Below are 27,235 nucleotides of genomic sequence, written 5' to 3'. Positions count from 1 at the left end.
CTCAAAGCATATAAGATGATTTCTCCTTTAAGATAAAGCAGAACTATCACGGCCACCATTACTTACATATTTAAATGTTTAAAGTTTTATTTTATGCTTTTTTTAAAAAAAGAAAAAAATAACAGTCTTCAAGTGCTTAGCAGAAATTAAGCAATGTTGCTGGATCTAGTTGGATGAATAACAAAATTGACATGTAGTCAGATGTGGTCTGTACAAAACACCTTTTGTTTTTTCTAGGAAGTGCCCTATGCATTTCAATTATATCCTGGTGTACATGAGTGTGATGGATTATTTCAAAATGTTATGTTGTCCAATCACTGTGAATTAACAATACACTAAATATCATGAGAACAAAAGGACTGGGGAAACCAGTTCCAGTAAATTAAGATCCACCTTAACTGTCACTCCCATGAGGAACCTTCACTTGAACTTAACTAGAATAATTATAAGGTTGTGTTCACTTCTGACCCAAGTTGTATGCATTTCACTAGTAACAGAAACAGCAGCAAATCTTCTTTTTTAAAAAGTATATACTTTTCTTATACCAGTATAATTTATGAAATAAATCAAAGAAAGAATATGCAAATTTTAAATTTTGAATTTTACTGAATATGTTGCTTCAGACAATAAAGATCTCTTTATTTAAATCCAGATATGATATAACATTGGAATGATGCATTTGAGAGGATCATTCAGGCTTCAGACCCGAAGCAGAAAATAATGAGGATTTTGCTGATGTGTGCCTTTTAATTTTGTAGAAAAAAAAAATTCCCACATAGCACTGTGAAAGTGTTAACATTCTTCCGAACATTCAGAAAGAGAAACTTAGGTACTGGAAAAATTGAGCTTATTGTTCCTTAAATATTTACCATTTTCTCAGAAATAGGTGGCAGCATAATGTTATCATTTTTAAACTGCTACCAATGGCAATGTGGATATCACTGCCATCTTTCAGATGTTTTGCAAATATTTCTCTCCTTAGCCAAGCCACAAATTCAATTTGTGCCCAGTTAAATCCTCATAAAAGAGTGTCTTTGACAAATGATTGTTTTTTTCCTTCTCAACCCCGAGAAATGCCAGACAGGGCTATTTTCACTTTTGGTGGGAAATGTTCCACTTAGACTGACGCACAATTACGTGGCAAATATCCTGATGTTCTTTTCTTGTCATATGGCTGAACTTTAGAGAGTTGTGAAAGTGACCTGATAATTATAATAAAAATCGCTAACTTAGCATGTTCCACACGTCACTTGAATTATCTCGTTTATTTGCTAGGCCCATGCTGACTTAGGTACTATCATTATGCCCATTTTACGTACGAAGAGACTGAGATTAAGGAAGACTAAATAATTTACCTATAATCAGTAAGTGGCAGCCTAATTTTCACCACCTTTAATCATTCTTCATGAGTACTGAATGATAAGACTTTGATTCATCCATTTAAAAATATTAAAAACACTGTTAAATATCTTTTTGGATTTTAAGCACAAAACTGAGCGCCTCTACTATCTACACAATTTTCCTATGAAATCATATAGATTTTGTGGAGGAACACAAACTGTATAGAGGATTAATATGAGATGTTGGATATCTAAACTATATTAACAGAGTAAAAATAAATACTGTGCATAGATACATACATACATGCACTGTTAGAAAGGACTCCTAGACTATTAAAGAAAATCCTAGGCAGTCCCTAAGTGGTGAAGTTATACAGACAAAGTGCCTGTGATACATGTAGCAGAGAATCAGAATAACTTTGAAAAGCAATGGTTCAACTTGTCACCATGGTGATGGAGATGAATCCTGATTGTTCCGTGAACAGCCACTGTCGAGGACCAAAAGAGGAGACAAAAGGATGGGTGGACAGAAGCTGTTTTGACTCACTAAAACTATTTATTTAACCTTTTTTCTCTTTTCTCATGATTCATATCCTGTATACCAACTATCTTAGCCTCTTTGTTGATCCCTATATGTACCAGGAATGATCTGTAGGACAAACTTTAGAGTCACCTGGAGTAATTCCCACCATCTCCGTGGGAATTACAGAATGAATGAATTTTAATGAATTTTGAAAGCCTTCCTCATCCTCAATCCACTGCCTGTGAGCTACTACATTATTTTTTTCTCCCATAACAAGGAAACTATGATTCAGTGACCTGAGAATGCAGTTTGAAAGACTGCCCACCCTTGGTTTAGAAGAGGGATCAATGAACATTTTCTTTAAAGATCCAGGTAAAAAATATTTTTGACTTTGAGGGGCAGGTATTCTCTATTACAACTACTCAACTTTGCATTGTTGTGCAAAATAACCACAGACAATGTATAAATGGATGAGGGTGCTGGCGTTCTTATAAAGCTTTATTTATAAACACAGGCAGTGTAGGAATGGATGAGGGTGCCTGTGTTCTTATAAAGCTTTATTTATAACCACCGGCAGGGGGGCCAGATTTGGCCTCTACGGGCACATAGTTTGCCACGCCCTGGCTTGGACTGATGTGCCACGTCATTTAGTGCTGGGTTCTTTTTGGAACTTTGATCCCTCCTTTACAGTCATGCAAACACAGGTAAGATAAGATTCCAGGGACCACGTCCTCATTGTAGCTGCAGAGCCCTGGCCTCTCCCAAGTCTTGTTTAGGTATTGCATCCTTGGATAGTTTCACCCAACGGAACCAGGAGAATAGCTATCAATACAATTGTTAGCATTCTCTCTGGATATATTTTTTAAACTGTGGGAAAATATTTTCTCTCTGGCTAGTAACTGCTGATACCATAAAAAAAAATAAAAAATGCCTAGTGCAATATTTTCCTTCACAGACAGCTTTGGGTCATTTTTCAGGGGGATATGGTCTTAGTTACATGGGGTGGCCAGGCAGGGTCACACTTCACACACAGGTTTCTTTGCACAATGACAAGTCTGTGGCTACTTGGCTTATGTGTTTAATAGGTGGGTGGACTCTGCCACACTGTTCAAATTTTTAAAAATTAAAGGCTTGCGGTTGGTAGTTTCGGAGGGTCTGTGTCATGGAAAGAGAGAATGGCAGATTGAAATAGTAAACATACCCGTCTCTTCAACGGGCCCTTCTTTGGCAGAGCCTTTGAGCACAGACTTCTTGGAGGGCTCTGAGCTCCATGTGCCTAAGTGACTAAAAGATGGAAAACGATGCATCCGGGGGCTCGCTCAGCGATCTGTGGCACGTGTGAGAGCTGCTCGCGGGAGGGCTCTTGGCAAGGCTGTGGAACGAAGCTTTTAGTCCAGCTCCCTTTCCTAGTCCTAAATCAGACTGCTACACTCAGTCCCTCCCTGTAATAAGCACTAAATCCACATGCTATGTTTCAAAAGAAAGAAAAAAACCCACTTTAACTATTAAGACTTCCCTGAAACCTACTCATGGGAGCAGGGAACACATGGTGTGGTAATTTTTTTTTTTTTTTTTTTTTTTTTAAGCAAGACATCTGTAGGATTCAAGAAATAGCTAAAATCTGTTGGATTCCAGAAACTTTTATAAGCTGAACTCCAATATAGATAAATTATTTTTATTAGATTCAGCCACACACAATTCAGGAAGAAAAGTCTACTGGAAAACAAATTTTCAAAAGAGGAACTTCAGTAACGTGTAAGTTGATGTTTTGATTTCAAAGAGTGAGTGCTAAGAAAATTATTTTAATTTTTAATGCATGTGTGATTGCGTACAGCTACAAAAATCCTGTGCATCAATTATGGGAAGCAACAGTGGGCAGATCAGTTCTCCTACTGGGACCTTTCTAGGAAGCATTTCTGAGTGCTTGGTGCTGGCTAGTCATACAGGGAATATTTTTGAGCACCTACAATATACCAGGCATCTTGCAAGGCGCTTAGAATGTAGTGCTACACAAAATAGCAGAATACCAGCTAGCCAAGAGTTTAAATCTAAAAACAACAGGTAATTAATGGACTATAGCGGGCTCTGGGAAAACTTATTTAAGAGGTTGACTTTAACCCGTAGACTGAACATTGAGTAAGTGTTAGTCAGTACAGTGGCAGGCCGGGGAGGCTTGCAGGCAGCTGGACCAGCATCTAGGCCTTGACGACAAGAAGTGAGAGGTACATGAGGAAAGCAAAGTATATCAGCATAGCTGGAGCAGAGGAAGAGGAAGAGAAGAGAAGCAGGCAATAACTCTGAGCGAGGTGGGCGGGACGAGCCCTGCAGGGGTTTAGGTAACGCGATAAGGACTTAAAATTTCATCTGCATAATGCTTTTCTTCCTCCCTTCAAAAATGGATTTCCCCAAAGCACTCTGGATATATCCTTCATTTCCAGAGAGAAATACTCCACGCAACAGGCTCTGAATACTTGGATACGACATGTAAGGCAATCCCTGAGTCACCCAGCACGTTTACATCCTGGCTTCCCTGTTCATAGAAATAAAGAGCCTCACTGAGTAAACAGTTTATCTTCGAGGAGATGGTATGAGGAACAAATATGCCAACGGAGGAACAGGTGCCTAGTGCACTACAGATTGTTCCAATTTTTCACAGCAATGAACTCTTTTTAAACCAGAAAATGACAAAAACTACTTTCTACTGAAAACAAAATCAACGAAGTGCAGTAGAACAAGACATTTCATTGGAAAAAAGAATCGACTATAAAAATTCTACATAACAAGTTTAATTGTTTTGGAACACAGAAGGAAAAACGAAATCTCACCACTCCACTATCTATTGTCACTTATTTATTTTTTGCAAACTATTGTCCAGTATTGTACATCTTCACAGTGACAATAATTCCCTTATTTTCTATGTTTCCACTCAGTGTTACTTTCCATATTTCAAAAGACTCTACACCATTATCTACATCCATCTTCATAATGACCGCCAACACTCCGCCTCTAAGTAATTAACCGTGACAATTCTAATTATGTGTCAATGTTGGATGACTGAGAAACTTGTTTAAAAAGGGAAAGTTTTCTGCACTAGGGTTTAATGTATGCTCAAATCACTAAACTTAAGTAAAAGGAAACAAATCATTTTATTAAAATTGTTGGAACAGTGCATGCTCCATTCACCTCTAAAATTTGGCAAGAGCAAAATAAATGGAATTAAATTTCAGAAATCTGAATATCTGCTAAAACCACTTATTATTTAAATACTGTTAATTATTTTTAGTAGACTATTTTTTTAGAATGGTTTTAGGCCCACAGCAAAATCGAACTTTCCTGTTTAACATTTTTTTATCAAGAGCACAAATGAAAATAGAGAAAAAAAAAATCTTGCAATCAACTCAGTGCACACTGTGAACTCCCCTCTCTCCTCTGTCTCTCCATCTCCTCTGTCTCTCTGTCTCTCCATCTCCTCTGTCTCTCTGTCTCTCCATCTCTTTAGGCCACTCCCATCATAGTTTTGCTTCTCCCACTCCAATGAAACTACTCTGGTCAAGATCACCAATAGCTCCTTCTTGCCAAATCCAGAAACCAATCATCTGGCTTCTTCCCCTTAGACTGAAAGCTTCTACCTGCCACATTTTCCTGTAACTCTGTTCATCCTGTCGATCATATTTTCTCCTTCTGTGTCCTTCATACTCTAGCTCTTATCAAACTCCAAACTCAAGAATCGAAAGGAATCAGCCATAGAATATCTGCTCTTCACTACAGACGCTTTTTTTCCTAAGTAATTACATGCAGTCCCATGGATTTAAAATCTTCTATCGGCTGATGAGTTCAAAATTTATAGCTTCAGTCCTGAACCCTCCCTGAACTCCAGACTCATAAATCCAGCTCTAAAACTTAAAATACACAGAACAATTCATTCATAAATCTTCCTTTTCGCACCCTCCTATCCACACCCCATATTCAATATTCTGTGTTCTCGTGCTTCTCAGAAAATGGTACTCCTCTCTGTTCGCTGGCTTGAACCGAAAGTTCAAAGTCTACCTTCAATTCCCACCAACTCCAACAGCCAAATCAATATTAAGTTCTTGCAGCTCCGTCTTCAAAACATCCCCAGTCCTCCTAGTCATCACTGCCGTCTTTCTAAGGAGTCACTGTGCGCCTCCTGCACTGCTACTGTTGCCCACCTGGTCTCACCCTTTCCTCTCGTGTCTCTAAGCAGTGCATTCTACACACAGGGGCTGGAGCCATGCAACCTGATGTAAGAAATGGACTCTCCTTGCCCCAGTTCTACTAAAACATTAACATCAGGTGCCAAAGCAAGTGTCAGACAAATCCTCACGTGTGGTTTTTCAAAATTAGTCCAGGACAACTTGCTCCAAGTATCATGAATCTCGCTCACCCATTCTCAACAAGAAAGAGTCCAACAGAAACAGGATTTAGGAAAATGCTGGGTAAAGGGATGTCTTTTTACCGCCTGCCCAACAGAGCTGCCAGGAGGACAAGGCTCTCTCAGGTGAAAGGGCCTGGATACGTGCTGCTGCTGGAGGCTCAGGAGCCCACCGAGAATGTTTGGTGGTCAACACTGCAAACGTTAGTAATGTAGCAGCCAGTTATTTTACCAGCAAAAGCAAGTTTATTCAGGGATAGCTGAAGGAATTGCAGTTTTGGAAGTGTGAACTACCTACTGCTGCCCATAGACTCCAGAGAGCTTCCAAGCAAGGGGAAACTCGCTTTTATAGGGAAAAGGGGGACTTGGGAGGGGCTGTAGTAACAAAAGAGTCCATTGGAGGAAGCTGGGGGCGGGGGGGGGGGGGGGTAGTAGCCAAAGTATGGAAGCTTCTCACTGGTTGGCTGCTACAGTCTGTGATTGGCTTGGGCTATGGGCCAGGTAGAGAGAAGCAGGGGAGGCCGCACCTTCCTGCGGGAGATGTAGGCGCCCGTCTCTGCCCCTTGCCAGTGACGGACGATGCGGGGCTGGGTGGAAGAGCTCCCCCTGTAGGTCGGTCCCGACTCCAACTTTAGCGGAGGTTTCTTTAATTAACTCCACGGCAGGAAGAGAGCCTCAAATACCTTCGTCAAAGGAAATGTAGGACACGTGGGCCCACAACAGCTCTCGTGAGAGGGAGTTTCTGTTTTAATCATGTTTTAGGCCCAGAGAATGCAAAGCCATCCAGCCAAGTCTCATCCACCTGCAAGGGCAGTGTGGAGGGGCCGTACCGGGCGGGGAGAGAAGCAGTCATACCCCCTTCCCGATGCAGGCAGCCTTCCTATTTAGTGCCAGCGTGACTCGGAGACAGGAGAAAAATACACACGAAGTTAATTTCAGGATTTGGATTGTTACAAGGATGGACAATCTCCTGAAATGAAACTCTGTTTGCAATTTAAAGTCATTATAGAACTGTTTATCACAAGAGTGGGAAGGAATGTCCCAGGACCAGGACAAGATTTTTGCCATTGAATGAACTTTAAAGAGATGCTGGGAGTGATGTACAAGGCATCCGGCTTGTTCGGAAGTCCAGCTAGGTGATCTATTAGAAATATAAATCAGATCATCTCTCTCCTCTGTATATCCCCCCCCACCCCCCGTGTCTTCCATTGTTTTTAGAAAAGATCCAAATGTCCTCCATTGCATTTCGAATAAAATCCGAATAAGATCTATCTCACAGCCTTCAAGGCGCTACAGGATCTGGCCCCTGTTGAACGCTCCCAGCCCCCCTACAACCACCACCCCCTTGCTGACCACGCCAGTGGCACTGCTGTTGTGCCCACTCTTTGGACGTGTCACGCTGCTTCTTTCCTCAGGGACTTTCCCCTTGTTGCCCCTCAACTCAAATCTTCTTTCTTCAGATATCTGCAAATCTGAGCCCTCAGATTTCTTTTAGGTCTGCTGAAATGTCACTCCTTTCAGGGAGATCTTCCTAGATTACATCACCCAGTTATCACCCCACCACCACCCCACCATTAGCACGTGACTCTTCATGCGTCATACACTTATCGCTACATAGAATTACACTTTTTATTCATCGAGCCACTGGCTGATTGTACGTTCCTGCTTTCCCAAGCAATTACAGATCTCGCCTTGCTCATCACTGTGGTTCCAGCTTCTAGATGAATGCCTGGGACACCAAAGACTCTCAGTAACTCTTTTTGAAAAAGTGAATGAGTCAATGTAGAGAACCAAATAACCAGATTTATTTCTCAAGCACAATTTATAGTAAAATCTCTCTTTTTTTTTATTGCCTTCTGTTATGGGCTGAATTGTGCCCCATGCCTCAAAATTCATACGTTGAAGCCCTAAATCCCACTACTTCAGAATGTGACTGTATTTGGAGACAGATCCTTTCAAGGGGTGATTAAGTAAAAATGAGGCCATTAAAGTGACCTCTAATAGGAGCTGGCCAGCTCCTCTAATAAGGAGCTGTCCTTATAAAAAGAGGAGATTAGAACACACAGAAAGATATCAGACTTGTGTGCACAAGAGGGACAGCATGTGAAGAGGGAGCAGGAGGGGGGCATCTGCCACCCAAAGAGAGAGGCCCGAAGAATCGCCTTCCCTCATGGCCCTCAGAAGACACTGACCTCCCTCTTATACTTCCAACCTCCAGCACCGGGAGAACATCAATTTCTGTAGTTTAAAGCACCTGGACGTTGGTATTTTGTTGTGGAAGCCCTAGCCAACTAACACACTGTCCCTCCCCACCCCTTCCACCAACATTATATTTCTACAGTTCTACGAAAGAGAAATCACACGCAATTCGTAATCATCACAATCACGATGAGGAGCTGGGAGATGTAAGGGCATCTCCCAGGTTGGAAGAATAAGCGGGTTTTGGCTACAAAAGACTAACAGATTGTCTGTTTAGAAAAAATTGCAAGATATATATATATATATATATATATATATATGTAATATACATATAGATATGGTAAAATGTAGCCTTTTAACCAGTTTTAAGTGAACTGTTCATTAAGTACATTCACATCGTTGCACAATCATCATCACCAATCATCTCTAGAACTTTTTCATCTTCCCAAACAGAAACTCTGTATGCACTCGACACTAACTCTCCACTTCCCCTCCCTCTAGCCAGTGGTAACCACCATTCTGCTTTCTGTCTCTATGAATTTGACGACGCTGGGACCTCCTGTACGTGGAATCATGCAGTACATGTCCTTTTAAGCCTGGCTGATTTCACTTAGCATAGTGTCTTCAGGTTCATTCACGTGGTGGCGTATGTCAGAATTTTATCCCCTTTAAGGCTGAATTATATTACATTGTAGGTATATACCACATTTTGTTTACGTCTTCATCTGCTGACAGACGTTTGAGTTGTTTGTACTTTTCAGCTACTGTGAACCGTGCTGCTCTGAGCATGGGTGTACAGCTATCTGAGTCTCTGCCAGCAATTATTTTCGAAATATGTCTGGAGGTAAAATTCCTAGATCACATGGTAATTCTATGTTTCATTTTTTTTTGGAGGAACCACCGTCCTGTTTCCCACAGAGGCACATGGTGGATTTTTAACTATACAATAGTGATTATAAATGTGTGTGATCTATTTTCCCTGTGTCAGGTCCTTTCCTTGGGTAGGCCCTTACCTATGATATTACTTTCGATTTTCATATGAGACAGGTTCTTTCATTATCTTCTATTTCCAGATGAGGAGAATTGCCCAGACAGATACTTCAGTACGTTGCAAAGCCTGCACTTGAGCTCAGGTCGGCCTGATGCCGTAGCCAGGCCCTTATCCACTCACTGCACTCTGTTACTGCCTGGAAGCCACTGCTCCGGGGTTGCCCAGAGAGGAGAAATGCACCCCAGCTGCCAATCCATGACTTGCCTTGTAAATAGTTTCATCTATAAGCAGATGGCATGATAATGTAGCACATTATAATCTCCAGAACCCAAAGAAACTCCTGAAATCATTAAAGGCCAAGCACAACAAAGCAGAATACATACACCCCATATTTTTTCCTGTAGGAAAGAAAATGAAGAATTTTGGGGTTTGACAAGGTAGATTATTCTGGTAGCCCCTAGGTCTTTTCTAAATGAAGGTCACTTTCTGACACTCCTTCTGATGTAGACAGACAGCATATGAGAAAAGGAAGGCAAATAACCGTTTCTTAGAGGAATTGCCTGTGAGTCAGTATGTGGACGCGTGTCACGGAGAGAAAAGAAAAGGCAAACCAAGCGCGCTTACTGATGGCACAACTTACTCCTGCAAAAGCAAAACCAAAGTCAGCTCTCCAGCAGGAATATCAGGACAGAGGTCTCCCGTTAACCTGAACAAGGCACTCTTCCACACGCTAGACAAGGATGATGGCCTCAAATTATACAAAGATTTAGACAATGTGACAGTAATCAGCAGCCCAGAGAGGCAATCCGAGTTTATATGACTCACTGTTTTGAGCAAATATTAACATAGGCTAGCTGAGATTTCTCTTGGGATCACTTTTCCAGATCACCAAAATTTATATAATACTTCAAAGTCACCAATACAGGAAGAATGAACTAGATAAACTCTTTGGATCACTAGTTTAATTACTGACAGCTTCAGTCAACTTATTTAGTATTTCTCTGAAACAGAAGAATAAAAACATATTTTCCAGGCATTGTAGTCGGCTGGCCCTACTCTGAGAAGTGCTGAGTTGAGAAAGGATCCAGACAGCATCTCCTCATGACTTTAAACTGAGCAGTTTAAAATCAGCTCAGTTCGAGCATAACTGGGAATCTCACAGAAAACAAGCTTTGCAAATGTCCAAGAGCTTCTTCAGAAGCTTTTCCACAGACTCTGGCTCATTGCACCAACGCCCAGGATATGTTAACAGGTCTTCGGCGGTGACAAATGAAACGAATGTCTATTTCTCTGCTGAAATGGGTAAATTTATATTTTTCTTCGGCAAATTAATGCCCACATACAAAATGAGATTCTGACTGACCTTAAATGAAAGGGTTAGAATAGATGAGCTACTATACGAAGTCCTTCCCAGACCTAAATCTTTATGGTTCTTTATTTTCCATGAAAGCCAAATTTACCTATTATTTCTGTAGTCTCACATAAAAATATAAGTAAGTTGCTCCTTTGTATTCTGATCTAGGTACAAGGTTTGCAGAAATTTTTCCTCTGTGAGGCAGTGGATGAGGGGATATACTGAAGCGGTCCGTAGGTAAGGAGCACTGAGCGATGTGCCCCACGGGATACAGTGACTGCGTATCTCCAGTGTTTTCATCTCTATTATTGTTTGCCCAATACTGTTCAGAAATGTCAGTGGGTCATAAATGTTTTAAACATATGTTTGCAGAATCTTGCATTGACTGCAGCATGTACATAAGCATACGTGAACACACATATTGTCAGAACATAGGGTTTGTAGGGGAGAGTGAAAAGAATTGGGTAAGGAACACTGGATGGCAGGAAAGCAGAAAAGAAAGAGGACTCAGTGCTTGGAGCACACACTTGAATTAGAAACCCTGGAAAAACAGCAAGCAAAATAATTCTCAAACATAAGGTACACAGGAGCCAAAGTGATGAGAAAGAAAACATATGTGTGTCCATGGGCGCACATGATAACATAGAGACTAACATATATTACCATATGTGTGCATGTATGTAATGATTCCGGGTAGAAGCATTCAATACAAATATTCTGGAAGACATAATTTCTAAAATGAAGTCAACACCAAGGGGAGGAAAAAAGAAGGCAGAAGGAAAAAGTGAAAGATGAGCGAGGTCATAGTTTGACATTGCATAGTCGATCGTGGGTCCCCTTAACCTAGATTTCTCTTCCTAGGCTATTGATTTAGCTTTGATTCTGAACTCTCTCTTAGATGCCATTTGCTTTAGAAACAGAAAGGAAAAAAAAATGTCCATTGATTTTTCTCATGGTCAGTCTGTTCCCGGGGGCCCTTACAGCTAATCAGTTACCACGTCCTCCTCCTCTTATCTTATCGGGGCTTTCTAATTTCCGCCATTAAGAGATGTCTGACTCTGTAGTTGCTGAAATCGCTCAGTCTGGGTACATAAGAAGATTAAACTGAGTCACTGAGTCCCCTTGATCTTCTCCACTTCCCCTTGTTGAAGGCGTGTCTCTGTTTACCATGCAAGATAAGGGGGTGCAGACAAGGCAGAATAGGACCTTAGAAGATGCAAAGGATTGAGATATTTGTGTCGTGTATACAGTAGGTGACAAGAAAATTCCACATGGGGAAACTATAAAGGGTTCTTCAACTATAGTTCATTATACTCATCTTAGGAAAAACCAGAGTTCTGATGATGTCTGAGGGTGTATCCAGATCCCAGCCCTTTTAAAGAGTAGTGATTAGTTGAAGTGTTTCTGACAGCTAAATAAATATTTTCTAAATAAAACTATACTGTATGTTTTAAATGGAATATCAGAACCGGTTTTAGAAATGAGGATTGCTACTCTGGGATTCCCTAGCTGCCAGGTCTGTTCTAAGTAGAAACTGCTATTTTTTGACTGTCGCCAGCTGGAAGCTCAGCTGTGTGCCCAGTGAAATGACACTTTGGTTAAACAATACAAGGTCTAACGCAGCAAAATACTTACCACCAGGCTCCACTCCCTGGAAGAGAAATCTCAAAGCAATTAATGTGATACACAAGAGACGGCATAAGCCAAATACTCTCTGAGACGAGAAGGTGTTATATATCTGCCTGGAAAAATGAACAAGCCTAAGAAAAAGGTCTGTCCTCTTGCCTTTCTGTTACTGAAATATAATCTCTATCTGAGCCATCAATAGCATTATCAATAGCATGTTCCCATTCATTTGGAAGAATGTCACATACAAATGTGATGACTCATTTCATTACCATACAGCAAATGCTGTCAATTCTTTGTAGTCAATAAACCTTCTTCCTTTAGCAAGTTAAACAAACAAACAAACAAAACAATACAAGGTCTAGAGCTACAGGAAGCAATGCAGATCTGAACAAGTAATGCAGACTTTAGAAAAGTCGATTTTAAAAGCTTTGTGAAAATACGAGTACAATCCAGATTTAGAGTCTGAGTAATGAGTAATAATTGAGGAGGCACAGAGAGAAAAAGAGAGTCCCAGACAAAGAAAGAAACATTTATCACACAGTCACCAATCCCAATAATGGTGGGTGACATGGGAACCAAAGAAATCAATGTGGCAGCATCGAGCATTCTCCCACGAGATTAAAAAGAAAGAGGGATTACAAAAAAGTAGGAGGAGCCAGATACAATCAAGGACAACTAGAAAATTTTACAAAACTGTGAAAGAACATTGTCAGGGTTCTTAAAAACCAGAATGACTTGAGAATATATGTCATAAATGTGGTTATGATTATATTAAAATCATATCAAATTATATAAAATCTTCAGACAGCATAAAAGTTACTGTCCCTCACCTGCCTCCATTCCAGACAAGCAATCACTTAGTTTCTAATGTGGTTTTTCAGAAATTTTCGATACGCATCACGTGCATCAGTGGTTCTCAAACGTAAGCAGTTTTGCCCCTTATGGAAGCCCGTATTCAAGTAGTAAAATAGAAATTAAATAATTGTGCGCATAAGTGACTTCTAGCATTTCTGGTACAAGATCAACTTTAACATTACAAAGAACTGATCTCAAAGCAACTGTCAGAAACCTTTAGAGTCACAAAGAGCAGGAGACATAAGTAAAATGTTAACTTGACTTCAAAGACAGAGATTGGATAACTTCTGATAAATGTATACTAGAATCAGTGTGTCTCTCCTTTGAAAAATTCTAGAACACATTGTCCAACAAATGGCAGAAAGTATGCAGTCAACACTAGAAGGTCAAATAGGTCCTAAAGAAAAAAACTCACATGGAGAAACTACATTTTAATGAAATAAAAATGTAGGTCAGGTGAAATATCAGAGAGAGCGATTTTAGTCAACAAATTACTTGGCAATTTTCCAGGTTAGAATGGTTAATACGGTGGAGACAGTTATATAGGATAATACTATTAGGTAAGTTTATATTGGAATGACCTGTAATATCTAAGAAGTGTCAGTCAAAACTATCCAAGTAAAAGGGTCTACTTTTAGCGAACAATGCAAATCCTGTCCTGTAGGACATTTTTATCATTTTTTTTTGACAAAAATGATAAACAACTTTCAGAAAAGGCATATTTATTAAATTTTAAATGAGTTAAATTACGGGATAGATATCTAATTAACAATAAGAATTCTACGTATTTAGTACTTTATGCTCTTTGCACTTTTTTTTTCATTAAGATGTTTAGTCATCACAAAACGCTATTGCCATAATTGCAGAGGAAACTGAAGCACAGGAAGGTTAAGTAACTGGCCCAAAGGCACACAGCCAAGAAGTTTGGATCTGGGCTATGAGCCCAGGTTGTCTGGCTCTAGAGTCTGTCGCACCAATCATGATGCTTTACTGCCTCTAGCATATAATGAAGTCATAAATAATAAATAAGGAAGTCAAGATTTAAAATTATTTCAAAAAAACCATAATATGAAAAAGCTCATTAAGGACAAATATAAAGTCTCACACCAGACTCCAAAAAACCTAGATGTTGGCACCTATGCTAATCATAGGATTGATCAGCAATATTCAGTGTATGTATGACACCAGTTTCTGCAAGGTCCCACTTTGCTGATCTGGTGGTGCCTGGCAGGGATGAGTCCATGCTGAAGAGGTCAGTACTTATATTCAGCAACCCCATGCCCACTATAGCAGAGTAGGACTTGGGAATAACATTTAATCTTCTACCCAGTTTCAGGTGGTCTCCAGGAACCTGAGTGATGACCAAACCACACCTTGGCCTAACCCTCACAATATAAGGTAGATGGCTAAGAATTTGAGTACAAACCAAGATAATGGATTTGGATTTCTGAAAATATTTAAGTAGTGACCAATTAATCATCTAAGTAATCTGTACCAGAAGGGACTTTTGCGTAAGTTAAACAAAAGCCTTCAGGAGTATGTTAATCTGGGAAGGAAATTAACTTTGGAATATAAGGTCTGGGAATAGAATATTGACGGATTGTTCCCTGCAAGGGTTCCCTGCGGTCGAAAATCATGGAGGTGGCAAGCTTGGGTGTCATCCAGGCCTCGCAATGACAAAGAGCTGGGCTATTGGGGTGGGGGGTGGGGACGACACACAGCAACAGGAGTCTTTAACCAGGATGGACACTTGCATCAGTCTAACGGATACACAGAGGCTGCTGGAAGGCAGTGTCTCAGAAAGATGGGAGGCTGTGCCCCGGCCCCGTGACCAGGAGGGTTCTCATTGATCAGATGTTGTTCACAAGGGTATCTTCCCTCTAGCCAGCTGAAGTCTTTATATTTAGCTTTGTGACATGGAGGATCATGGTTCTAGGAAGTAACTGAGCAGAAGGGGAACCCCCAGGGACTCCCTGTAACTACGCATCCAGAGGAGAGTTCCAAGGAGAAGCGAGGAGCAAGAGTTAGGCAGGCTTTCAGGCCAGCATTCCACCCCATGCAGGAGGAATTAGAGCCGGGAGGAAAACAAGAACACTTCTAATTACATCCACTGAGTGCATACTGTGGGTGTCAGGAGGTGAGCTCCATCTGAACAAGCCCACTGGTGTTCATAGGCTCAACCTAGGCACCGAGAGTCCGCAATACAGGACGTCAAGATACTCAGCGAATATCCTGTCGGATAAATGAAACAGTGTAGTTCTCTCAAGTATGTGAAAGCACAGTTTGCACACATTCTTTACACGTAAGCTTTCATTTTTGATTTATTTTAAGTATATCCTATCAAATATGTAAGAAAATTCAGACACAGATTTAAATGTAAAAGGAAAAAGGATACTCCTATCGGAAGGAAATTCACATAATCCTTTGATAAGGCAACTAAATGACAGAAACAAAATTGTTGTAGACTTCCACCCTAGTGGTCTTACAAAAGTTATCTCTATTTTTTTTTTGAATCATTTATGTCCCCAAGATGAAACATTACCTTATGAAGACTTTTTTTTTCCCCTATAATTCACCAGGATCATGCCAATAATTCAAATTCAGAAAGTTAATGAAAGGGTCTTTGGCATTTGAATAGAACACGTTTGGGAATGTGGTCTCTTCATCTGACGGGGGTCCTTAGGTTTGATAATGTTTCGTGCCTGGTTACTCGTGACACTAAGCTCAAGTCAGGGCCCATACCATTAAAACTGCTGTTGCCAAGATTTCACATTTTTTGTCATAAAGGATTGCAAACATATTTCTCGACTATAGTTCAGTTGTGTATGAAAAACAACTGTAGTAATAATAGAAATAAGAGCCATCAAGAAGCATCGTAGGGCTTCTAATAATCCCACCGACAGCCTAGATTTGATGTCATGGTCTAATGAGTGGTGGCTGTTCTTCCCCTGAGAAAACGAGTGATGTCTCTCCTGTTAGAAAGTACTTTTCTGCAACTACTATGTACAGAAAATGTAAAAGCATTCATGAATTTTTTTTTTTTTTTTTTTTTTTTTTTTTGCGGTATGCGGGCCTCTCACCGTTGTGGCCTCTCCCGTTGCGGAGCACAGGCTCCGGACGCGCAGGCTCAGCGGCCACGGCTCACGGGCCCAGCCGCTCCGCGGCACGTGGGATCCTCCCGGACCGGGGCACGAACCCGCGTCCCCTGCATCGGCAGGCGGACTCGCAACCACTGCGCCACCAGGGAAGCCCAGCATTCATGAATTTTTAATGAATCAAGGGACTTGTAGCAGTAAAAAAGAAAGCGAGAAGGTGAGCTAATTAGAAGGTAAAGAGCACCTTCCTTGTGCAGAACCAGGGGCGCCGGCTGAGTCCCTGTGGATGACCCATCATGCTCCCTGCTTAAAGGGACGCGTCTATTTCTCATTAGAATATTCCACGAAATGCAATGTTTTCAGGCCAAGATTCGATAAACCTCCACAAATTTCCAGGGCTTTCCGTCTGACAGTGGAACAAATAAATGGGTATTAGCTTACCATTGACTCTACTGTTCAAATTAAAGGCTGCCCCATTTCCAGCCCAGGTGCATGATGAGAAATGATGAGGGTTTAAAACTTGGTGGAACGGAATTATTTCACCAAACATTTTCTCGGCCAACTACTTGGTTATAACTTTGGGGATTTTTAAGGAAAATTACTTCCAAAATATTTTTTTAAATAAGAAAAAAAAATTAATTGACGAACCATCACTCCTATACGAGGCCAGAAACGTTAAGCGTTCTATGTGCCTTTGTAACAAAGAAACTGGGGGAAGTTGAAAACAACAATTAGAACTAACAATAAAAGAGGCTTGTAATTATCCCTTAAAATGCAGCTATCCTGTTCCATAATACGAGTAATACCAGAAACTGAGGTATTCCTTGCCCCTCTGGCCTCCTTCAGAAGGTTTAGAAGTTTTAGAATTCAAGGAACATTAAGACCACTTCCATTGTTTTTTATGGATAACCATTTTTAAGATTAAAAATTGGAATAAAACAAACTGAAATATCTTTCTCCTCTCCATAATTTCATTTTATTTCTCTGAGACTCTGTCAGTATTCATACCTTTATTCCTTTAACATATTTGTTCCTCTGATTTCCAAGTCATAAAAATGTTTCGACTCAGCAATGGAGCTGATTAAAATCCAAGACTTCTCTCTAGAGTCTGTTCTTTCTTTTCTATTATTTCCTCAGAGCTTATTTTAAGTTCCATCTTTGCCAGGCTAACTGCAGATTGAATTTTGTTTCTCTAAAGATCATTACTCTGTTGGAGATTTGTCTTGAAGGAAGAATGGTGGAGAAAGGGAAGGAAAATTCTATATTACTTCAGGTGACAAATTACACTTGCAAGACCTCACCCTAACTCTTAATAGCCACGATTGTCATGGATGGAAATAGTACTCTGATTTTTGCATCAACTCTGACTACAGGCTTTGATTTTCTATGAATTCCAAAGACCGTGGAGCAACAAAAAGGCAAGTGGCCCAAAAGTCAGTGATCATAAAAGCTGAGTTGTTGATCATGGAATGACTACTTCAAACCATGATCATCTAGTGACTTGGGATCCTTCGTCTCTTTACCCTGTTGTCACAGTGCAGCGCAGTTTGGGTTTATTCTCCATTATTCCACTGAAACCGCTCTTCTAAGATCATGAGTGACTTCCATGTGACCACAGCCAATGATCAGCTCCATTTACCTCACCTTAATCTCTCAGCAAGGACCAGGGACGGCCTCCTCTTTGAAATACTTTCTTTGCTTGGCTTTCCTAATACTACATTCTCCGTTTGAATCTCACCTTACAGACTCTCCTTGGAGTTTTGTCTACTGCTTCTTCCTCTTCTGTCAGACCCCTAACTATGGGGATAGCTCTCCCTTTTCTCTGTCTACACACTTCCCAGGGAGCCGATTCATCTGACTCCTTGACTTTAAATATAGCACAAGTGCCAATGATTAAGTAGTTCCAGTCCTAACTTCTACTCAGAATTCCAACTGCCTTCTTGCTATTTATATGGATGCCTTAAAAAACAGGCATCTGTAATTTCACATATAGCAATCAAATTATTGGTATTTTCCCAATAATACTATCATCTCACAGATTTTTTCCTACCAGAATGAGCCACACCACCAACCATCCTATTGCTGAAGCCAAATACTGATGTACAGGACGTACGCTTGATTTATCTCTTTTCCTCACTCTCCATCCAATTCATTCTCTACCTTCAAAGGCAGACAAAAATCTTTTCGTTTTCTCTGCGTCTTCGCTACCACACCCCTAGCCAAAGTCTCCATCAGCTTGTACCTGGAATTCTGAAATGGTCTCCGAAATGTTTTCCTTCCTTTGTCTCTTGCTCGTCTGCAACTGAACCTCTGCCCAAGAAATCGAAGTGGGACTCGGGACATAAACTAGATTGGGTCACTCCTCCCCTTAAAACTCTACAAGCGCTTCCCTCAACGATTAGAATCAATCAAAGGTGCTTCCCGTCCTTCACAAAGCCCTACAGAGCCGTGTCTGTGTCTCTCATTCCGCGCTGATTTCTCTTTTGCCCACTAAAGTGCTGCACGCTGACCTTCCTGCTGTGCCTTAAACACATCGCACTGCTTTTTATTTTAGGAGGACCAAACCAGCTGTTCCTGAAATCTCTGCTTGGGTGACGTCTTCTGCACATTCAGCTAAAATACCATCTCGAAGAGACTTCTTCTGAACACCCCAATTTTAAAGTACCTACCCAGTCACTCTCTAATAAGTCACCAGCAGGTCTCTCATCAGGATTGCTAGTTTTTATTTCTGGTATTTACCATGGAGAAGAAGAACTTCTCTAGCTACTTTGCTGTTGTATCTCCAGCACCTAGAATAGGGCCTGGCACTTAGTGGGTAGTCAGTTATATGTATATATATATATATATTTGTTTTTTCTTTTACTAAATAAGACTCAATTTTAAATGAGAAGATAAGATGAATGGCAACTTCCATAGAAATCTGCTTATAGCTGACAGTTATAAGCTTACAGCTAATCACAAGACATCAAAACCCAAACTCAAAGGCTCAGCATGTTACTTAATTCATTTGCATGAGGATCTACTTCAAGCAGGTCTTATTTACGGCTGAGAAAGTTTCCTTGAAAATTGCACCAAGTGTTTACAATAGAGAAAAAGGGCCAAGCTTATATTATTTAGGAGAAAGAAAGAGAGCAAAAGAGAGAGAGGCAGAGAAAGAAAGAAAGAATGGAAGAAAAAAGGAAGGAAGGAAGACAAAGAAAGGAAGAGAAAAGAAAGTATAAAGAAAGGCATATACTTAGGAGTGAAGGAATGATTTTGTGTATTTTAGTTTGGTTTTCTCAACTATGCTATCTAAAACGTCCACGCTTCTCTTTTTAGCTTATCTCTGCCCTAGGAGTGTCTTCTCCATTCCCTTGTGGGAGAAGGGAAAGGCTCATTCTCAAGCACCCCAGATATTTCAGAGGCTGTCATATGAAGCCAGGGCCAAACTTATGAAGGCAAACCAAGCCTTTTTGCCCTGGTGGGCACCCAGAACCTTCAAAGGCTGTCTACCTGTAGATTCCCTCAAACTTCTCTGCCCCAGGGTCATCAAATAATTTCTTTCCTGAAGGCTTTCCAGGTTTCTGAGCTCCACAGTAAAATGCTAAAACCTCTATACTAATACCTCTGGGAGTAAGAATGATTTAAGCTATTATCACAAACACCTAAAGGGAAGTACTTGAAAAATGAGAGCAAGATTAAAACCTGATGGGGTGAGGAATGAAATGCCCGGGAAGGGGAAGGAAAGGCACCAAAGGAGGAGGGAGGGTGCCCAGACAAATCCCAGCTCCCCGCCAAAGGTCTCAGAGGCACCAAGTGAAGTGAGAGATGCTTCTGCTTAGACCAAGCGTGTCTGAAAGCAATACCTTCCATGGGAATACAAAAAAGAGTTGCCGTTGATGCTGCAGCTGATGTATTCATATATATTCATATATACATTCATTGAAACATAATCAGAACCTTCTCATCCCAATTTGGAAATTGGTTCAGTTTTCTGCTGTTAGTGGCAGCTCATTCTTTACTGGAGCTCGTTTGTGCTTGTAAACTCCCTGGTGACAGAGCGGAGTCTTCTGAAATCACGTGGCAGGGCCCACTTCTAGAACTCTTCCCAGTTTCTGATGCAATCACATGTAACAGTGTTGTCTCCTAGTAAACATGGAAATGGATCAAGGAAAACATGAGCCTGCCTGCTTCTGAAAATAATAGACTGAATTGGGACTTAGGTTTGAATTCAGGAAACTTCTTGAAGTCTTTGTTTTATACCAAGTCTCTTATATTCTGTTTGCCTACAGATGAAAAAAATAGCAAGAACAGGAGCCAGTTATGCAAAACCCATTATATATTCAGTTGTACATATTTCAGAACGGGCAGGTGCCGAAACAGGCGGAAAGGCTACTGCCCTTGCTATGTAAGGAAGCCTGAATTTGATCTCCTGCTATGCAAATGTCCTTCCTTTTCATGCTGATCTTTCTGGCTGGGTGGCAGAGAGGAAAGACCCTCTTCTTGTTACTCAATCATTCACCAGTATCTGACCTTGAGGAAACCCCTAACATCTCTGGACATCTGTTTATTCATGTATAAAATAAGAGAATTTGTTGGGTAATGGCTCGATTCTTATGAATATGAAACTCTAAAGAAATAAGGACTTCTGAAACTTATTATTTTTATTTTTTAAATTTTGCACTTCAGTGCAAAGCTATTTTGTTTTAACAAAATACGGGGATTTTTCCCATATGAGAGCACATACTAAATTTTCTTTTTTAAAAAAATTATGGCAAAAACACTTAACATGAGATCTACCCTCTTACAAGATTTTTAAGTGTATAATGTGGTATCATTAGCTATAGGCACAACGCTGTACAGCAAATCTCTAGAATTTATTCATCTTGAGTAACTGAAATTTTATACATAGTGATAAGCAACCCCTCACTTTCCACTCCCACCAGGTCCTGGCAACCACTTTCTTATTCTTTGCTTCTTTGTTTTAGACCCTTCATGTAAGTGTAATAATGCAGTGTGTTCCCTTCTGTCACTGGCTTATTTCACTTAGCATAAAATCCTCAACTTGCATCTACGTTGTCACTTTTTGCAGGTTTTCCTTCCTTTCTTAAGCTTAAATAATATCCCATTGCATGTGTACACAGCGTCTCTTTATCCATTCTTCCCTAGGAGGATAATTAGATTGTTTCGAGATCATCTTAGCTATTGTGAATAGTGCTGCAACGAACATGGCAGTGTTCAAATCTCTTCTAGATCCTAATTTCAGTCCTTTTGAATAAACAGATTTAAGAGAAGTATGAGTATTTGCTTAGCACATTATTCACCAACAATAATTAAATCACAGGTAGCAAGAATCTAAGCTTAGCCTTTCAGGAAGGAAAAAAAAAAGGTAGTACAGCGGCTCAGGCAATGTAGAGAAAGAGTGATTTAGAGGTATGAAGTGCCTACTGTGTGTCAGAAGCCGAGCTGAGTGATTCATATCTACTGAACCATTTAATCTTTACAGCAACAAAGGGTTGGGGAAGAGATACTAAGTTTCAGAAGTTGAGGAACTTGTTCCAGGACTCACAAATCTGAGGCAACAGAGGCATCCTTCGTACCCTGGGCAAAAGCACACGCTAAACGCTCTATTTCTCCTGCCGTCCATGTCAACACCATGAATTCACTGTCATCTTGTTGCGTTGTGACTGATGTTGAACACATTGCCAGAAGGTGCAACACATCAGCACTTCCACTCCTGTTTAAAGTTTTAGAAAAATCGCTGTTAACAAGTAACCTACAAAAAAGTAAAGGTAGACTCTTGCAGAAGAAAACAATTCCCTTTAGTTTTAAAAACATTTTTGGAGTATTCATATTTCCTTATGAAAAAAATATCAGATTAAAAGATTTGGGTGGGGTTGAATTACATTTCAGAAATACCCGATAGACTGAAACATGCTTCTTGGATGTACCTATTGCCTGCTCAGTAGCAGTTCGGAAAAGTTTTGGGTGGAGATAGGAAGGAGGCTTTTGGATGTCAGAGGGAAGGATTGCCACCTGTGACCTTGATTTTCTCAGCCAAACATTCTACTCAGTCTAGACCTGTGCTTAAGGTAGACTTTTTGAACTAAAGCCCTCTTAGAAGAGCACGGTGAGGCTTAAGTCAATAGAGGATGATTAATGCCTCGGCATTTTTTAAGTATTTTACTAAACACGGGAGATTAAGAAAATCAGGCATCATGTATCTCCTGGTGCCTGGCCTCCATATGGTCTAATAATAGAATGAAGAATTTGAAACATCTTAATCCTTTCAACTGGAGGAAGATGAACTCATGTCATTGGACTACATCCTTCTAAAGTCAGACGATACGGTTGTCTACTTTCACTAACTGAAATAAAGACTTTTTTTTTTTTTTTTTTTTTTTTTTTTTTGCGTTACGCGGGCCTCTCACTGTTGTGGCCTCTCCTGCTGCAGAGCACAGGCTCCGGACGCGCAGGCCCAGCGGCCACGGCTCACGGGCCCAGCCGCTCCGCGGCATGTGGGATCCTCCCGGACCGGGGACCGAACCCGCGTCCCCTGCATCGGCAGGCAGACTCTCAACCACTGCGCCTCCAGGGAAGCCCATGAAATAAAGACATTTTAAGGCAGCTGTAAGAGGAACTAGATATTTTACAAGACTTTCTCTTGGAATACCAAGGGGATGGAGGGGGAAGCTTCCGTTCGTCAAGTGTCTCATATCATTGGTCCTCTTTCAAAGCTGTGATGGGAAAAGAAGCTAACGGAGAGGTTGTGGATTTCATTTTGTACAGGTGGTAGTAACGTATTACTCAGGATTTCATGATCAGTCCAAGTGCTATTCATCAGTTTCTTAAATTCTACAATTTCCTCATTTTATTCCTATTTGATGAAATGTTCTCAGTAGAACTCGATAGCAACAAGCCTGATGTGAAATGATGGGAAAAAAGGTAATGACTTGTTCTTTAAGAAAGCTTCTTCCTATGGCAACATCATTATAATTTGGAAAATTAAAAGGCTGTAGCAATAATTTAGACAGATGGGATTGTCCCTGCCAGGACTGCTTCTTCCATAAAGGCCTCACTGTGGTCCTCTGTTGTTACAGGTGTCTAATTCCTATCTCCGTGCTTGCCTAAAGCTAAGTGGGTGTGATGGGGGGAAGGGATGGCCCCTCATTTATAAGAATTCAACCTGCCAGGGCAGCCCATTGTTAAATCGCACATTGTAAGTTTCCTTCTCATTTTTCAGTTACTACAAAGGTAAGTTGCTATGCCCACTTCAGCCTGGGTCGCCCTCCTTCCCACTTCCTGCTTTCGAACCTGTCTTTGTTCCACAGCACAAAAACGAAGACTTGTGTTCTATGCTCCCTATTTGCATAATATACTGCTAAAAATCTAGGCAAAAGAAAGACTGATAATTGCCAAATATCATTTCCTTTGTTTTGACAAGTCAAGGCTGAAATGTAGAACCTCATTTCCATCAGCAGAGTCAAAAACAACCTGTAATTGAAGGAAAATGGATGGGGGGGGCGGGGTGTGTGTGTGTGTGTGAAATATCATAAGGGGAGGTAAAACTCAAGTGATAATTATGTCGGTTACAGGTTCAAATTAATTCATTGCCCTCATTAAAGATATTTATCGTTAAGATTGTAGTTAAAATGATAGCCACCAACCAAAATTCCTTACACTTACCCTTCTATACTTCTCGTGAAGAGACTGACGCCAAACCTTTCTGGTCTGGACTATTTCTTCTAACCATCAAATATAGCCCTAGAGAGGCTGCCTTTGGAAACAACAAAAATAGCACTGCTGTCTACCACAAAATAGAATGTTTCTACTACTCATCTGGTCCTTTTCTGACCAATCTGAGTTGTTGGGGGAGTATTCAAACTGGGATCTGAAAGGTGGAAAGCAGGATGGGAGATGCTTTTTCCGTAATTCCAGAAAATAGATTTCCCCACTCCTGTGAAATACAGTTAAAGAAACAGTGAAGTTGTCTTACGTAAATCTATTTTGATTTTCCAACTGTCATGTGTTCGTTACAATACCTTGCCTTAGAAATTCCCCAAAGATCTGTTAGAGGACAGGATGGTACAGATTCAAATGGGTAAATAAATAAAGGAAAGAAAAGGGGGGGTGGCAGCCCAATGTTTCCTCATTTGTGATATATTACAAAATCACTTCTCAACTCCGTGCCAGGGCAATGCTTGGGGCAAAGGGAAGGTTTTTTAGGACAGGACTCCGCCTCTGATTGAGGGATTCTTTTGTGTGGTGGAGAAACCTCTAGTTTTAACGACTTTAACAAGAGGTGGGGGAAAGATGCTCATTGTTTCTCACAAAGGTCTCATTGACAAAAGTTTATGATTTTTGTTCAAAAGCACTTCCTACCGAAGAACAAGACTTTGAAGCTTATTCTTTGTTCAGTCATGCTTGTTATGGTCTCTTTAAGAAGAAAAAGAAGACAAAGAAAAAGAGAAAAAAAACAACCCTCAAAAACAAAACCCCTGCTGCCTTTAAGGCTACTTCTTCTCTGTAAGTGAAAAATTTAAAACTACTTTTGCTTAAAGGACCACAAGTCAAATGTTGAATGTTCCCTCAAGTTTGTTTATATCATACCTTTGATTGTTAAAACATAAAGTAGCTGATATATTTCTCCTCTGTATACAGTTTATTCCATTTCACGTGAGTGTGCGTGTGTGTGCGTGTGTGTGCGCGTGTGAGTGTGTATGAACTGGTGCTATTCGGCGTGGAAGTACAAAAGCACAGTTCTGGAACTGCAGTCATTTCATTCTCTAGATCTGTGTCTTTTTGTGATCTTTTTGCAACAGTTTCAAGGAATGCTTAAAATGATCCCTGCTGTGATTTCCACCTGTTTTGTTTTGTTTTGTTTTTTCAGCATTTTGAACATTGCAACCGTTTTCCAACTCAAATCTAAGTCAAGCTTAACAAAGCCAGCCATGTCACTGTAAATTACTGAGTTCTGGGAAAGTTCTTTCCGTTCTTTCTTTCTTTTGGGGGCAGGGTACATATTACTGACAAGTATTTGCCATGTGTCTAGGTCTGGTTACTTGTGTGGACGTTTTGCTTTCTTTCTGTTAAGTCGTGGTGGTCTAACAATTGTTTGAGTTGTTCCATCCACCTGGCCCCCAGCTGTCCATCTGTCCTATAAAACCATGTTGAAAGCTCACAGTGTAGAATACACATACCAGTCAAGGAATCTACCGTGTTGGGAAAAGTGTCCCACAGAAGCAACGCAAATGCACATGTCCTCTTGTGGCTGAAGGTGGAAGGTCGGGCCTGTAAGTAGACCCTTCATGAGCAGTTTTATCGCAGACCCACAGACATTATAAAATCACTGCCGAAGACTTCCTGTAGCTTGACACTCCACTCCTTCAGCCAAGTGTACTCAGTGTATTTTACTTCTTATTAACTTTCCTTTAATATTGAACTTTATATTGTAAACTACTTCCTTTTATTGTTATCCACTGAGGAGCGGTTTCTTGGCATAGAATGAGGGTGAAACATTGCCAAAAAACTTTTTTTGGCAAACAGTATCAATTAAAACTGATATACCAACCTAGTGAAGAGAGATTAGAGTATTTCCCAGCACTGTTTTCTTGATTTCAGAACAAGGCAAGAGAGTTCTCTGTGCTGTCTCCTCAGAGGAGATGTCACGTCCAACATGATTCTTTCGAATGTAGTATTAGAAACCTCAATTATCTGAGTAGCCATATTTAAATTAATTTCTTGACAAATAGTTTGTTTTCTTCACCTCATGTTTTTGCCTGTTTCTTTCCCTTGTAGCTATTTTTTTTTTTTTGAAGTACAGATTAAAAGGAAAGGCGGTGATGTTTTTTAAATGGGTTGCAGTCAGAATACAAGATAACAGAGAGAAGTGGGACTTAGTTAAGGACACTTAACATTAACACTAGGTTTGTTGTTGAAAATGACCTCAGAATTCAAATACTAAGAAGTAAAGCTCCTAGAAGAGTGCTGGGAGCAATGGATAAATGGTTACAGAGAACTTTCTAGAGAAGTTTGACTATCAGGTTGCTTAACTGCATGGCATATAATAACATCACCTTCAGTCAAGACTACTCCAGCTCTGTTTTTTCCAGACAGATCCTAACACTGTGGAAGCCAGTGTAACACTGGCCTGGGCTCTGAAGTCAGAATATCTGAGTTTCAAGCCCAGGTTTATGACTTTCTAGCTGTGTGACCCTCAGCCAGCTACATAAGTTCTCTGTGTCTCCATTTTCTCACCTGGAATCAGGGGGCGGGTAACAGCAGCTACCTTATAGGAGTCTTGTTAGGATTAAACGAGAAAACTTAGGCAAAGCATACAATGTGAACTATTATTACATCATGGTAGAGAAATCAGTGACTGCTTTCAGGTCTGTAATTCCAGTGATTTCTGTTCATTAAGAGATCTCCCTTACATCAATGGCGATAAGTGCTGTGGACATTTAAATTCACTCCTTCTTCTGCCATTATGTTAACTAGGGTTCTCTGAGGGATCCTCCCCGTGCAAAATAACTTTAGATCAGGCTTTTGATGAGATTCATTCTTGGAGACACAAAAAGGGTGGACTGGGACACCGGGCTGGAACCAGCTACAGAAAGGAGGAAGGTGAGTCTAGACTCTGGTGATGGGCTGAGACTCTGCAACTCAGCAAAGGCTCCTGGACACCAGGAAAAGCAAGTCTTCTATGAAGAAAACCCATCCAATTTAGGCCTTCAGATACCACACAGGTTAAGATCTACCAATGAGTTCACAAACAGTATCACCAAGCTCATCAAAAGGCAAATCTCTGTGAATGAGATCGCAGACATAAACAACAGCAGCAGGACCGGCTAAGTATGTACGTGCCAATAAAATGGACT

This window comes from Kogia breviceps, chromosome 19 (genome assembly GCF_026419965.1).
Source record: "Kogia breviceps isolate mKogBre1 chromosome 19, mKogBre1 haplotype 1, whole genome shotgun sequence".
NCBI lineage: Eukaryota > Metazoa > Chordata > Mammalia > Artiodactyla > Physeteridae > Kogia > Kogia breviceps.
Note: the sequence above shows the minus strand (reverse complement) of the source record.